At 39.1% G+C, this 14,852-nt stretch overlaps 1 long non-coding RNA gene across 1 annotated transcript in view; it reads left to right on the plus strand.

The window, feature by feature from the left end:
• Nucleotides 1–14,852, plus strand: part of LOC307028307 — a 378,320-nt gene that overhangs the window by 327,130 nt on the left and 36,338 nt on the right. Inside the window, exon 2 of the long non-coding RNA XR_013804931.1 lies at nucleotides 1,961–2,077. This is a non-coding gene — a long non-coding RNA (uncharacterized lncRNA). The remainder of the gene's footprint in view (nucleotides 1–1,960; nucleotides 2,078–14,852) is intronic.

Here is a 14,852-nt window from a genome sequence, read left to right on the forward strand (position 1 = left end):
AAACACATATTTCCATTTGAGGGGGTAGTGATTAGTAAAATATGCATGAATAATACAAACAAAATGTTAACTAGGTGAAAAAAGGTAAGATAAACGTGTTGAGAGCTAAAACTAGTCTTTGCTGTTGCCTCAAAGAGGAGCAGGGGGGAGAGGAGGGAGACAGGAGAGGCCGATTCAGGAGCCCAGACACACTCACAACTATAAATGAACCAAAAACAAATAAATAAACAAGTTTCAATGTTTTTTCATATTGGATATTGTATGTTATTGGTTATGGCCATGTACTTATGATTTTATGATTATTTAAATGTATACATTTTTGTTTCATATGGGTGTAGTCTCTTTATTTCCCCCTCAAAATGCACCAGATTGATGCATTTAAGTCCAACATTTAAAAAAAAATCTTACCGGGGGAGCATGCCCCCGGACCTACCTATAGGATTTGAGGCCCGGCTCCACTGTTCCCAAATAGATTTGCAATTTTTTTTAAATAGTAACCCATCTCCATATGTTTCTTTTTGGGTAGTAGATTTAAACTAGAGGGCTATCACTTTGTGCAGCAACGCTATTGACAAATAAATCCAGCAAAATGGCACAAAAAACTGGTAGTGGCCTCAGGGACGAGGAGTCATTTAACCAGCCAGTAGGAGTCAAGCTTTACTTTCTTTTATATCCATAAAGAAAAAGTAAATCTGTTTACAGTTGTTTCATTATGGATGTTGAGAGGTATCCATATATCTCTTCATTTTTCTCTCAAATTGCACCAGATTGATGCATCTAACTTCAATATTTAAAAGAAAATGTTCCCGGAGGAGCATGCCCCCGGACCCCCCTAGACTAGAGGGTGTCAGGTCCACTCCCCACTTATAAAAATAGCACTTTACCACTGCACCCCCTCTAATCTCAGATGCACCCTGAGTCATTTTGTTTAAGTACAGTGAGCCTTTCTAAAATATACAGTAAAGAGACAAACCCACCAGCATTATAGGATATACTATGACTTTGTGCCAAATACTTGTTGCTGATTTAGAGTACTGGCACCTTTTTTATTCCAATTCAAGCACTGTATATATATATATATATATACTTATACCACCTCTGTTTATAGCCTATGAAAACAACTATTCGAAATAGAAGGCTAAAGCTAACGTTAGCAGGTAGTGACAATGTATGCTAGCTAGCTAGCTCAACGATTCTTAAATAATATTGCCACAGAAAAACTTTTCAGTTCACATCACGCTCTGCCGCTCCGACAGGGAGCTCTGCTCTGAACACCTGAACGGCCCGTTCTAACAGCTGTTCACCAGCGGTCCAGTCTGTGCCACAGTGACTCCGGACCAGAGTCCTGAACGGGTCTGATTTTCAAGAACCGCTCCCGCCCCGCACCCGCGACGTGCAATACCGAACCCGCCCCGCTACCCGCACATATTACCAATTAGTTCCGCAACCCGACCCGACCCGTCGGCACAGGATCCGCAACCCGACCCGAACCCGCATATATATGAGCAGTGAAAACGTGCAATTATTAACACACGCAGTTGCATATTTCTCTCAAAAAGCGTGGGATGTTGGTTATTCTCTCCACCTAGGAGGACACCAAAAGCCTCCCAGACGTTGGATTTCGCTCTTGAGGAAGTGTTGGAAAATGCTGTATTCTCCGCTAGAGAGCTTCACCTCAGCCATTCAGAATGTGGCGCGCTCAGAAGCAGATTGAAGCGCTGCAGTCGTTATGATTATGCGGGGGAGAGGTCTGAGGATTTAAACATTAAACTAAATGATTATTATTTCAATATATTTATTATGCAACACCCGCGACCCGACCCGCATCATCCCGCGGGTACCCGACCCGATGCAGGACTCTGCTCCGGACGCGCAGTTAATATTAACGAACGCACCCGTAGGTAATGTAGCTGCTGAAGCTAGACCATCATCTCGGAGCAGCAGGGTTATAGTTAGAAAGGATCCGTCTAGTGTAAAACCCTCGCGAGAGTTTGCAAGTCACGTGGCTGAATGTTTACGTTTGGCAGGCAGCCTTTCAGTTACGATCGTTAACATCAGTGGGCCACAGCAAATGATGGTGAGAAGCTAAAATATCTATTAATTATGTCAATGACAGGGAGTGTGATTGTTGAAATAGGGTGTTAGCGGTCTTGCTGTTCAAAGAAGAATGACAACACTGTAGATCATCAACACTATGGTTTATTTTGTATTGATAGGGAAGTCAACGTTGTCGCAGTAAAAGTCCCAAGATAGCTCCTGGTGCAATAAAATGTTCCCTTTCAGTGTTTTACTATTATCCTGCTGCATTAATGTGTATGTTGCATCATGTTACTGCTGTAGATGTGTTTTCTGAGCCGCTCCAACGAGAGTTACAACGAGAATGTGACGTCATATTTACACAGACGGATCCTTTCTAGCCATAACCGAGCAGCAGAGCCTTATTATACATCCATGAGCAGAGCCGACAGGCAGGAAGACTCGAGCACACAGCTCGCACTTCATTATAATATATAAAAAAAGAACACTATGCGTGTCATGATGGCACATAACAGCTCACGGCCGCAGATTACTCCGGGTCCCAGACCCCCCCATACCCCAAAAATATTTGTATTGCAGATTTACATGAAATGACATGAAATCACTGACAAATATGAATTTACTGTATTCAACTTCATTAAAACGTTATTAACGTGCCTAAACTCAGTAATTCACTAAAAATATTTATATTTTAATGGAGCCTCGTCGGCAAATCAGGATCCCAAAGCACAACTAATGGCCCATCAACCACAGCTCTCTCCCCCCCTCCCCCCTGATCTTTCTTCTCCAGCAGCTAAATGAACTGTAGGTTACTCTGAGTGACAAGCTTACAGTAGACACAACACTGTCATTGCAAGTGACCCTCAGTTAGTTGACTTTTATGTTCAACTGCTAAATTCGTTACTGATAAAAAAAAGGGCTTCTACTGTACCTAATTACCTTAACACTAGAACCGCCAGAGGTTTTTGTATAGGCCTACCTAAAACCGTCAAATCCCGCTATTAGAATGCAATTTTTAACACATAGGGTGCTACATTACACACTTTCAGGAAAAGTCACGGACTGGGAGACTTTAATATTTTATTGAAAAAAAGTCACATTGCACACACACAACACACATCACACAAATTGACCCGATTGGTGGTTCTAGTGTTAAACAAACTCACTAATTAATGAAACTAGTTCTATACGCATTATTCTTATTCTTATCATTCTTTATGAGCGCAGAAATAGTCTTAAAATCAGATCTGTTTTTTAAATGAAATCTGACGGCAGGCAGTTAGCTCTGATCACCTATGATAAATGCGTCACACCTAATCGCTGGCAATTCAGCCACAGAGCTCCCTCTATACAAATCAAACTGTAGACGGTGTGAAAGCACCTATTGTTTTAAATAATGGTCGGAATGTGACCTGTGAGCCTTCTGAATTACCGTGGGACAGCAAATTCTAAACTAAAATGTTCAATCAATAAAGACATCTTATCTTATCTTAATAATATCTTCATATTAATAATAATAACAAATCATACAGTATGTGTCCGAAAGGGAGCAGGAGGAAGCAAACACAAAAACATAAAACAAATATACTGCATATTAAAGCAAACGATTGTAAAGGTAAAAGTATGAGCACAACAAATAAAGAAGTGTAATGTAAACATTTACATTATTATGATTATTTAATATATAAAGACTATATATTATTGAATTACAAGATTAGATATACTTTAGTATAGTATCTAAAATATTGATGTGTTCAAATGCTCCTCAAAACACAACTGAAAGTCCATGAAACTTGTCTTTCTGTTTTTGTGAATGAAGCGCCATCTCCTGGTTAAAACCTGAAATTGAAAATCTGGCAACGCCCTCTTGGAAAATAGTGGGAGGGCTTAACATTCCTCTATACTGGTTTTAGGCAGGTCGTAGGCAGGAAGCTGTAAACTGGAGTCTGAAATGAAGTGCTACATCTGTAGTTATCACCATTCATATTAAAACCTAAATAAGATCTTTTTTAATTAATATGAATACCCTCTTCATAAAAAGAGACTTCCTTGTAGTTAAACTACTGCTAAATTAGTTAACAGTCTCACAACAACTTAAAAAGAAACATCCTTAGCAAGCACAAATCATTTAAAAAACCCTAAATCAAATTTAGAGAGGACAATAATGTTTTTTTAGGTGTCTTAGCGAGTGGAAATGTGGAAACTGTCTTTTTATTTAGTCTGCACAGATTTCTTTCTTTTTTCACCTAACTGGAGAAAGGGGGAAAGGCCGGGGGTGTGAGGGGACGGGAGCGAGACAGTCTCACGCACAACTTCAAAGAGACTGCCCTAATCAACACCTAGATTAACATCAGAGGCTTATATTTTTATTTTTTATTTTACCTTTATTTAACCAGGATAGGTCTCATTGAGATTAAAAATCTCTTTTTCAAGAGAGTCCTGGCCCAAGAATGGTAACAGCACAGTTTCAGACAGTTTTACAGTTACAAACAATTAAAAAACAAACAATCACAACACAGTCATACACCAAGTTTAGCCAAAGCATTTACAGACACAGCGGTCTGCTTCAAGGTTAGTTAAAGTTGCTTTGAGTGTTTCTAATGAGACCAGCTCTCTGAGTTTCAGCTCAGTTTGAAGCAGGTTCCAAGCTTGAGGGGCAGCGTAACTGAACGCTCTTTTCCCAAGTTCAGTACGGACCTTTGGTACAGTTAAAGGGAAAAAGTTCTTTGAGCGAAGCCGATAGGATCCTGTGCATTTTCTATTTATGTACATCCTTAGATAAGGGGGAAGAGCACCAAGAATAGCCTTATAAATAAGGATGTGCCAATGTTTCAGTCTACGCGTTGTCAGGGAAGACCATCCAACACGAGTGTAGAGATTGCATTGGTGCGTCAAGGATCTGAGGTTTGTGATGAATCTCAGTGAACCGTGGTAGAAGGTGTCCAGTGAGTGAAGGCATGGAGAAGATGCATTCATATAAACCACATCTCCATAATCCAGCACAGGCAGAAAGGTTGCAGACACTAGTCTCTTTTTGGCCTCATAGGAAAAACAAGACTTGTTTCTAAAGAAAAAACCTAATTTTATTCTTAATTTTTTCAAGAGTTCCACAATGTGTGGTTTAACATGTTAAAAGGAAAAGTAATCATACAAATGGTGATACAATTTCATACATCTTACCAATCAAACACAGGGTAAATTCAACTTTAAATGTAGCCTACAATGAGCTCTTTTTATCAACTTGGCCTACTTTCATTCATTTCTCCATTGAAAAACTGGCCCATGGTTCACTTTACCCCATAGCCACCATTTTATAAAAAATAGCCTAGCATTAAAATTCAGAGCAATCTTTAGCTTAATGATTCATTATGGTTTAATATGCTGCCAACACATCAACATATACAATATATGTGTTTAAACCTGGAGTTTAAACCCTAGTTTAGGTTTTTTATAAAAAAATAATTAAGTAAATTAGAAATTAAAAAAATAAAAATTGTACAGTGTATGTTTTGACTTTGAAATATGAAAATAGAAATATGGTGAAAATCTAATTCTGCTGTGTTGTAATCAAATGTATGAAATGATTACAAAATGTCATAAGCTGTGTTAAACTCAATAATATGGTAATAATAATATTCTACAGCAGGGGTGCCCAACCAGTCGATCGGGGAGATTCCCAGTCGATCGCGAGATGTGTCTAAAAATAGAACAACAATATTCTGTTTTATCGTTAATGTCCTATAACATAATCTTCCTGTGCCAGAATAATGCACTTGAACGCATTAAAGCTTTGTGATTGGCCGGCGTGATCCCATGTGTCGGGGCGAGGCTGGTGGGCAAAGGGCACTATTTCGCTGACATTGTCCGTGTGTGTCAACAGGAGTGAAAGTCCGCACACACACAAGACCGCAATTATGGCAGAAGCAAAAAAGCACAAAATATATAATTTTCACTCCGAGTGGGATGATGATTATTTTTGTATCTGTTCCAATTCAAAGTCCATCTGTCTCTCATCTGCAATGCGAGCGAGGCTTTATCGAAGAAGGGTAATTTAGGAGCGGCATTTTCAAAACAGTGCACAAACCATTTTCACCATGCCCAACAACAAGAGCAAGGCTGCTACCAGCATCTTATCGTGTCAGTCACGTTCTTGGGAAACACATGAAGTCTTTCAAAGACGGCAAAGTTGTGAAAGAAGCTTTCCTGGAGGCTGCCGACGCGCTTTTTGGGGACAGTAAAAATAACATTAGCATTTCAAAAGGTTTTTGATATAATAAAAACTCAAGTTAGATACCGTTATTAATCGGCTGTAAGTTTTAGTTTGTTTGAACTTATTCATTGTAATTATTGTACAAAATGGTATAAGAATTCAAACTTAAATTGATTATAGTTTATTATCAATTCAGGTTAAGAAACTAGTGTTGCTTGCATCCTATTTTAAGGCATTTCTTTTTATACTCTACTAAAATGCAACAAAAAAAGGGTTTGATTCTATTAATTTTGTCTTTTTTATTGCACTTTGGCAGCAGATTCCTGTGTAGCTTCAGATCTGAGTTGTCTTATTTGTAAGCCTAATATATACTTTTGTAGCAACACTATTTTTATATAATGACAAAGAAAGGGTTCAGTGTATTTTCTTTTTTTCCTGTGTCATATGTGGCAGCACTGTTCAATGTTTCTTGAAAACATTACCCACTGTAGTATGTGACCTGTGAATTAACCCCAACTCTGTATCAACAACACTGTTGTGTAACTTCAGTTACATACTTGTATGTGTGTAGATTAGAAAGAGGTTATATAAAGGATCTGCAGTAGGCTATTTTATGAAGTATTAATCGTACAAAGGTCAGTTTTATACAAATAGAAGTGTCTATTTACCTGGTAGTAGGCTGTCAGTAATGGCTACGCCTCTCTATTTGGACTGGTAGATCTCGGCAGACTGGCAACTTTAAAAGTAGCTCTCGGTTCAAAAAAGGTTGGGCACCCCTGTTCTACAGTCTAGGTTGGACGACTATTGCACAAAGTTTCTTATTTTAAATTTTGAAACCATATGTAATCTTATCTGTGTATCATGAAGTGTGTCAATCTATAACACTCCCATATAATTGTAATTCTGCCTAAAATGCACTATTGTTGTATTTATAAGTCTTTTCTGTTCTGTGGACCGATTTTGTACGACCAGCAGAGTGCGCTGTTGTAATTTTCCATTTCAACAACTAGAGGTATAGCTAATATTCTTAAAAGTACCTTTGAAATGGGAAGAAAAGTTACAATATGATCAAACAATATAGCACAAAACCGCCAAAACACATTTGCAAACAGGAATACTACAAAAACCGCCATTACACATTTGCCAGCAGAAATACTTCAAAAATCAGATTGGACCTTTAGAAAATACAATAATCCTTCCCTACAAACACCACATTTCAACAGTATAGATAACCTGACTTCGTTTTCTAGTTCCAACTGTGACAAGAAGTATGATTTGTTCTTCAGAAGATGGAAGTCAGAAAAATGACTTAGCCTCATGGGAGTGAAACCAGATGCATAAGAACAAACAAAAGAGTGCTTTGAATTTGAGGTCAAAACAAGATGGCAACTGATTATTTCACACTCTGACCTGCAGACAAAGAGTTTTTTCAAGAAGAATGGCTCTCACTGATGAGATCAGTCACAGATGCCCCTTTCACACCAATGCGTTTTCAGCTCCGGCTCGGAGCTGGAGCCTGAAAAGTACCGGTTTTTCCTGTTCACAACGCAGTGGCTCCGGAATCCGGTTCACTTCCAGCTCCAAAAAATTGTCGGTTTAAAGGCAAGAGCTTCGGAGCTAAGAGGCGGCGTTGCTTACGTCGAGGCGTGCAGGAAACTAAACCCACCTCCCCTGAACATGAGTCGACTGAAGAGTCTCGTCATGCCTGCCTACAAGCAGTAGTGCTGAGCAAAGTGACTAGAAGGCAACCACACATTTATAAAAAGAAACACACTTTATAAAGTCAGGCAACACTAACCAGGCTTCGTGTGATTCTGTTTATTTGCAGCTTACTTTGACCATCCGTTCACTGTTATTAATCATTGTGGAGAGAGGCAGACGTTTTATTTTGTATTGTAGCAGCTATCGGATGGAATCAATACATGGGCTGCACAGATTGTCTTGTCCGATTATCACAAGTAGAATCATAATGAAAAATACGCCGGTAAAATGTGCCTGTAGAAAACGGCTTATGCCACAATAGGATAGCAATAGCAAGTAGTCAGTTTACCTTCGGTTGCTATGCTAACATCACCCATTTTATACCAGAGACACTTTAATAACAGCGTTGTGATGCCAAACAGCGTCAATTCAGACTGACACACATTCACTTAAGGGGAATTGGGGATATGTATCAGCTGCTTGTGTGACAGTCAGACAGTGAATACTTTAGAGAGGCCGCTCTAAAGTATTAGCTAACCCGGAGCTAACGGCAGAATAAACTCCCGTGGAAGAGCAGCCAGCACTGCAGCGATCGGTAGATGCTGCTGAAACACATTAATAAACAATGAACCACGGCACTCTGGAGAAAAGTATAAGCTTGGGGAAGTCGTTATTTTATTTAATCTGACTTTGTATGATTAAAAGCAACACGATCATCGACCCGACGCAGTCCCCCGTTGTTGTTGTTGTTGTTGTGAGCGCCGTTGGGGAGCAAATCAGCGATGTAAACAGTGACGTCATGACGCAGCAGCAGTGTGAACAGAGCGGGAGCAGAAAAGGTCAACCGCTGCTGAACCAGAAAAGCTCTAGCTCGGTGCTAGAAAGGGAAAAGCGTATGGAGCTATTTCAGGGTCATAAGTTTTGATCATTCAAAAAAATACAATTTATTTGAAAGTCCAAGTTTTCATCCTGAATTTTGAAAAATACAATGTTGTATTCAAAACAAAAACAAGTATTTGAAATAATTTTTCAGGTCGAATATTATATTGATTCAGTTCAGCAATTTCTTTTATAAAATATTTATTTTCATATTTCACTTTTATACATATTTTGATATTTGAATACTTTTTTTTTCAGTTTCAGATTTTACGTTTTCAGATTCAAAAAAATAATTTTTTCAGTTTCAAATCTTTTTTTTTCAGGTTTCAATCTTTTTTTCGCCTTCAGATCGTTTTTCACTTTCAGATCTTTTTTTTCGCTTTCAGATCTTTTTTTTCTCGCTTTCAGACTTTTCGACCCTGATATTGCTTCGGGGGGCGGGGCTTACCAAAGAGTAGTTTGGCACCCTGAGTGACAGCCCTCCCTCTGTCATGATGCCTTCATGGATGTTAGGTAGCGCAAGAAATACAACTACACACTTTCTATACACAATACTCCCGTGATTGGTGGTAAACAAAACTGATACCAGTATCAAAGTTCCGTTAAACGAGTTGTTGAGCATCGTAGTTGGCAACAATCAAGGTATAAGAGCAATAAACTGTGCTAGAATCTGAAATCACGTATCCGCAATCAAGCGTTGTCCTTCCCCACTTCCACGTAGCTCCATGAACGCAGCATAGTATTGGCTTGGTTTTTGCGATCAGAATCTGAATACCTTTATTAGTCCCACAGGGGATACATTTACATTGTTACAGCAGACAAGAGCCAAAGACAACTTAATGTTACCTAAAGCATGTATACAAAAAGTATTAAAGATTAAAAAAAGAAATTATATATATTTTTAAAGTTACACATTTTACATAATACACACCCTGTGACAGTTCTGCGGATTTAGCAGCCAGGTATATATTGCACAGTTTTTAACGGCATATATATATTGCACATACTGCAAATATTGCACATAGTTGGTATTTATCAACAAGAGGTGTTATAGTCTGTGTTGTTTTTTGCGGGGCCGGCTGTGCTGGTTGTATAGTCTGACCGCTGCAGGAAGGAAGGACCTGCGGTATTTCTCCGTGAGACAGCGGGGGATGGCGTCAGGTCCACCAGAATAACCTGCTGGCTCGTTGCGGATACGTAATTTCACATTCTAACACAGTTTATTTGTACTTGATTGTTGCCAACTACGATGCTCAACAGCTCGCTTAACGGAACTTTGACGCTGGTCTCAGTTTTCTAACATCCATGAAGGCAACATGACAGAGGGAGGCCTGTCACTCAGGATGCCAAAATACTCTTTGGTAAGGCCCGCCCCCCCAAGCAATATCAGGGCCAAAAGTTTGAAAGCGAAAGAAAAAAAAGATCTGAAAGCGGAAATAAAAGATCTGAAAGTGAAAAACGATCTGAAGGTGAAAAGCAATGTGCGACCTGAAAAGACAAGTTTTGAAACTGAAAAAATAATTGTTTTGAATCTGAAAATGAAAAATCTGTGCTGAAAAAAATAAGGATTCAAATATCAAAATATGTATAAAAGTGAAATCTGAAAATAAATATATTATTCAAAAAAATTGCTGAACTGAATCAAAAATAATATTCAACCTGAAAAACTCTTTCAAATACTTTTTTTTATTTGGAATACATCATTGTATTTTTCAAAGTTCAGGATAAAAACTTGAACTTTCAAATAAATTGTATTTTTTTGAACGATCAAAACTTATGACCCTGAAATAGCTCCATAAAAGCGCTGGTGTGAAAGCCGCAAAAGTGGTTCATAATTCAACACAAAAAAACCACTTAACACTTTTTAAAATAACATTTCTATTCAGTTTACTAAGAAAATGAGCTTTATCCTATAGGGATTTCCTATCAACGTAATATTTGACTTTAATAGTCTTGTGATTATCTGTTGCTGTTTAGACACGCTAGTATGGGACTAATATGGAGACCTATCAGCGACTATTAACAGACCGTCGTCAAATTTTACGTACAGATGGAGCACTGAATTTCGGACTCCAGCTTACAGCTTCCTGCCTACGGCCTGCCAAAGACCAGTATAGAGGAATGTTAAGCCCTCCCACTATTTTCCAAGAGGGCGTTGCCAGATTTTCAATTTCAGGTTTTAACCAGGCGCTTCATTCACAAATACAGAAAGACAAGTTTCATGGACTTTCAGTTGTGTTTTGAAGAGCATTTGAACACATCAATATTTTAGATCAACTAAAGTATATCTAATCTTGTAATTCAATAATATATAGTCTTTATATATTAAATAATCATAATTATCAGGGCGACTGTGGCTGTGAGGTAGTGTGGTCGTCTTTCAACCAGAAGGTTGTGGGTTCGATCCCAGCCCATGCAGTCAACATGTCGATGTATCCTTGGGCAAGATACTTAACCCTGAGTTGCTCCCGATGGCATGGCCAACGGTGTGTGAATGTTAGGTCCTAGAGTAAGGTACACTGCTCTGTATGAATGGGTTCGAATGGGTGAATGACATGTAGTATGTAAAGCGCTTTGAGGGGTCTTAAAGACTGGATAAAGCGCTATATAAGTAAAGTCCATTTACCATTTACCATTTAATTATAATGTAAATGTTTACATTACACTTCTTTATTTGTTATGCTCATACTTTAACCTTTACAATCGTTTGCTTTAATATGCAGTATATTTTTGTGTTTGCTTCCTCCTGCTCCCTTTCGGACACATACTGTATGATTTATTATTATTATTAATATGAAGATATTATTAAGATAAGATAAGATGTTTACTTTATTGATTGAACATTTTAGTTTAGAATGTGCTGTCCCACGGTAATTCAGAAGGCTCACAGGTCACATTCCGACCATTATTTAAAACAATAGGTGCTTTCACACCTTCTACAGTTTGATTTGTATAGAGGGAGCTCTGTCAGTTTTCGAATTACCCATTTGCTTTCGGGGAGCCCTATTTTTCAGAGCACATCCTGCTACTAAATATGTCACACGCACGCTCTGTTGACTGGCGCAGCAGCGCGGATGCGATCAATTGCTATAAAAACACTCTTCTACTAATACAGACGGTGTCACTATGCCGGCGGATGTGGCCGTTGTTGAAGCCTCTTCCGGCTCCGCATCGGCAGGCCTCTCCCTCGGTGTGGAGCTGTCAAACTCGACCCTAACGCCGCTTACAGCCGGCCAACTAAAAGTTGTTTTCCGTTCACGTTGTCATTTTTAGACTCCTTCGCTTCTTTGCTTGTGAATCCAAAAGCTGTGACGCTTGGCTGTTTTCGTTTTGCCATATTTTTTTATTACACAGCCAGAGTTAAAAAAATATCAATATGAACATTTCAAATACCGCGCCGGCATCACCGCCATAATCATAGCAACGTAAGTAAGAATGCAGCGCCGCCACATACAGATGGCAACACCCAGACATATTCACAAATATAAAACAAATATTCAGAAACTGTAATGAACAATAACTATTATTTATTTCAAGAACTGTTATTTACAGAAACTCAACATTTCTAATCTGTGTGACACAAATATGCACGACTGTTTTGGGCTCCCCCTATTTATCTCAAAGTCAGCCTTCAGGGGAGCTCCCTCCCTCTTCGGGGGAGCCAAGCTCCTCCTAGCTCCCCCCCATTTCGAACAGTGTCTGTGGCTGAATGGCCAGCTATTAGGTGCGGCGCATTTGTCATAGGTGATCAGAGCTAACTGCCTGCCGTCAGATTTCATTTAAAAAACAGATCTGATTTTAAGACTATTTCTGCGCTCATAAAGAATGATAAGAATAAGAATAATGCGTATTGAACTGGTTTCATTAATTAGTGAGTTTATTTAATACTAGAACCGCCAATCGGGTCAATTTGTGTGATGTGTGTTGTGTGTGTGCAATGTAACTTTTTTTCAATAAAATATTAAAGTTTCCCAGTCCCTGACTTTTCCTGAAAGTGTGTTATGTAGCACCCTATGTTGTTAAAAATTGCATTCTAATAGCGGGATTTGACAGGTTTAGGTAGGCCTATACAAAAACCTCTGGCGGTTCTAGTGTTAAGGTAATTAGGTACAGTAGAAGCCTTTTTTTATCAGATTTTATAAGATTCATTGCAGCTGGCTTCATTATAATTACATTTATCTATCACGGGGGCGGTCTCAAGTCAAGCTGGAGGTTTTCCCTTGAGCGAGGGCAGATCACGTACCAATCACGGCCCTCGCGTTTCAAACTGTCTGAAATTAATCGCTACATCTGTAATGCTGCTGTAATTCCGATTACCGTAATCCACCTGCAGTATCTTGTTTGAAAACACAACAGTATAACCACTATTTCAGCCGTACTGATTTGTCGTCCAATACGACTTTCAATTTATGGTCCTAAACAATTTTTATCGTCCACAACTATTTTCAATGTAAACAAGCACGCTCGTGAACTGTCAACGGGGGGCCTATACAAAAACCTCTGGCGGTTCTAGTGTTAAGGTAATTAGGTACAGTAGAAGCCTTTTTTTATCAGTAACGAATTTAGCAGTTGAACATAAAAGTCGACTAACTGAGGGTCACTTGCAATGACAGTGTTGTGTCTAACTGTAAGCTTGTCACTCAGAGTAACCTACCGTTAATTTAGTTGCTGGAGAAGAAAGATCAAGGGGGGAGGGGGGGAGAGAGCTGTGGTTGATGGGCCATTAGTTGTGTAAATACACAGCTGAGAGCTGCCGTTTCATTCAGACTGTTTAAAAAACTGTAACAACTGACTATTTTTCTTAGCGGATGCATGTCAATTTAAATCAATACATACAACTATTTTTTAAATCAATACATACAACTATTTTTTAAATCAATAAAAGACATTTTCTAAATCCATAAAAGCATTTCAATTAATATTGGGAGTCATGTCGTTACTTTGTTGAGAATTTGGCCGTGTAATAAGCGGGATAATTTGCAGCGGCTTGTTCCTTATGGGGAAAATAACACCAGTCATGTGTGTGTAGAGGTGTGTGTGGTTAAAACAATTTCATGAAGTGAAGGAATTTCCTTCTATAAAACAGCTGTGGGCAGCAGTGAGTGTCACGGACATGAATTCATAGATCAAGGCAGACTGGTGCACACACTCTCCTGTCCTGCCAGGCGACACGCCCGTTCTAAGCCGTGTCCCTCACTCCTCACATCCCAAGCATCCCCACAAGTGTATTATGTTGTTACATCGTTTCAGATGTTATGTTTCAGTTGTGCTCTGTCTATGTTCAGTGATGCAAACTTGTCACCTTTCGGCGAAATTCGCCTCTGCGGCCGTGAGCTGTTATGTGCCATCATGACACGCATGGTGTTCTTTTTTTATATATTATAATGAAGTACGAGCTGTGTGCTCGAGTCTTCCTGCCTGTCGGCTCTGCTCATGGATGTATAATAAGGCTCTGCTGCTCCGAGATGATGGTCTAGCTTCAGCAGCTACATTACCTACGGGTGTGTTCGTTAATATTAACTGTGCGTCCGGAGTCACTGTGGCACAGACTGGACCGCTGGTGAACAGCTGTTAGAACGGGCTGTTCAGGTGTTCAGAGCAGAGCTCCCTGTCGGAGCGGCAGAGCGTGATGTTCTCTGAAAAGTTTTTCTGTGGCAATATTATTTAAGGAATCGTTGAGCTAGCTAGCTATCATACATTGTCACTATCTGCTAACGTTAGCTTTAGCCTTCTATTTCTAATAGTTTTTTTCATAGGCTATAAACAGAGGTGGTATAAGTATATATATTGTTCTTGAGTAAAAGTAGAAGTACTCAGATCTTGTACTTGAGTAAAAGTAGAAGTACTCAGGTCTTGTACTTGAGTAAAAGTAGAAGTACTCAGATCTTGTACTTGAGTAAAAGTAGAAGCACACAGATCTTGTACTAGAGTAAAAGTAGAAGTACTCAAATCTTGTACTTGAGTAAAAGTAGAAGCACACAGATCTTGTACTAAAGTAAAAGTAGAAGTACTCAGGTCTTGTACT

Source organism: Notothenia rossii (genome assembly GCF_949606895.1).
Source record: "Notothenia rossii genome assembly, chromosome: 2".
In the NCBI taxonomy this organism is placed as follows: domain Eukaryota; kingdom Metazoa; phylum Chordata; class Actinopteri; order Perciformes; family Nototheniidae; genus Notothenia; species Notothenia rossii.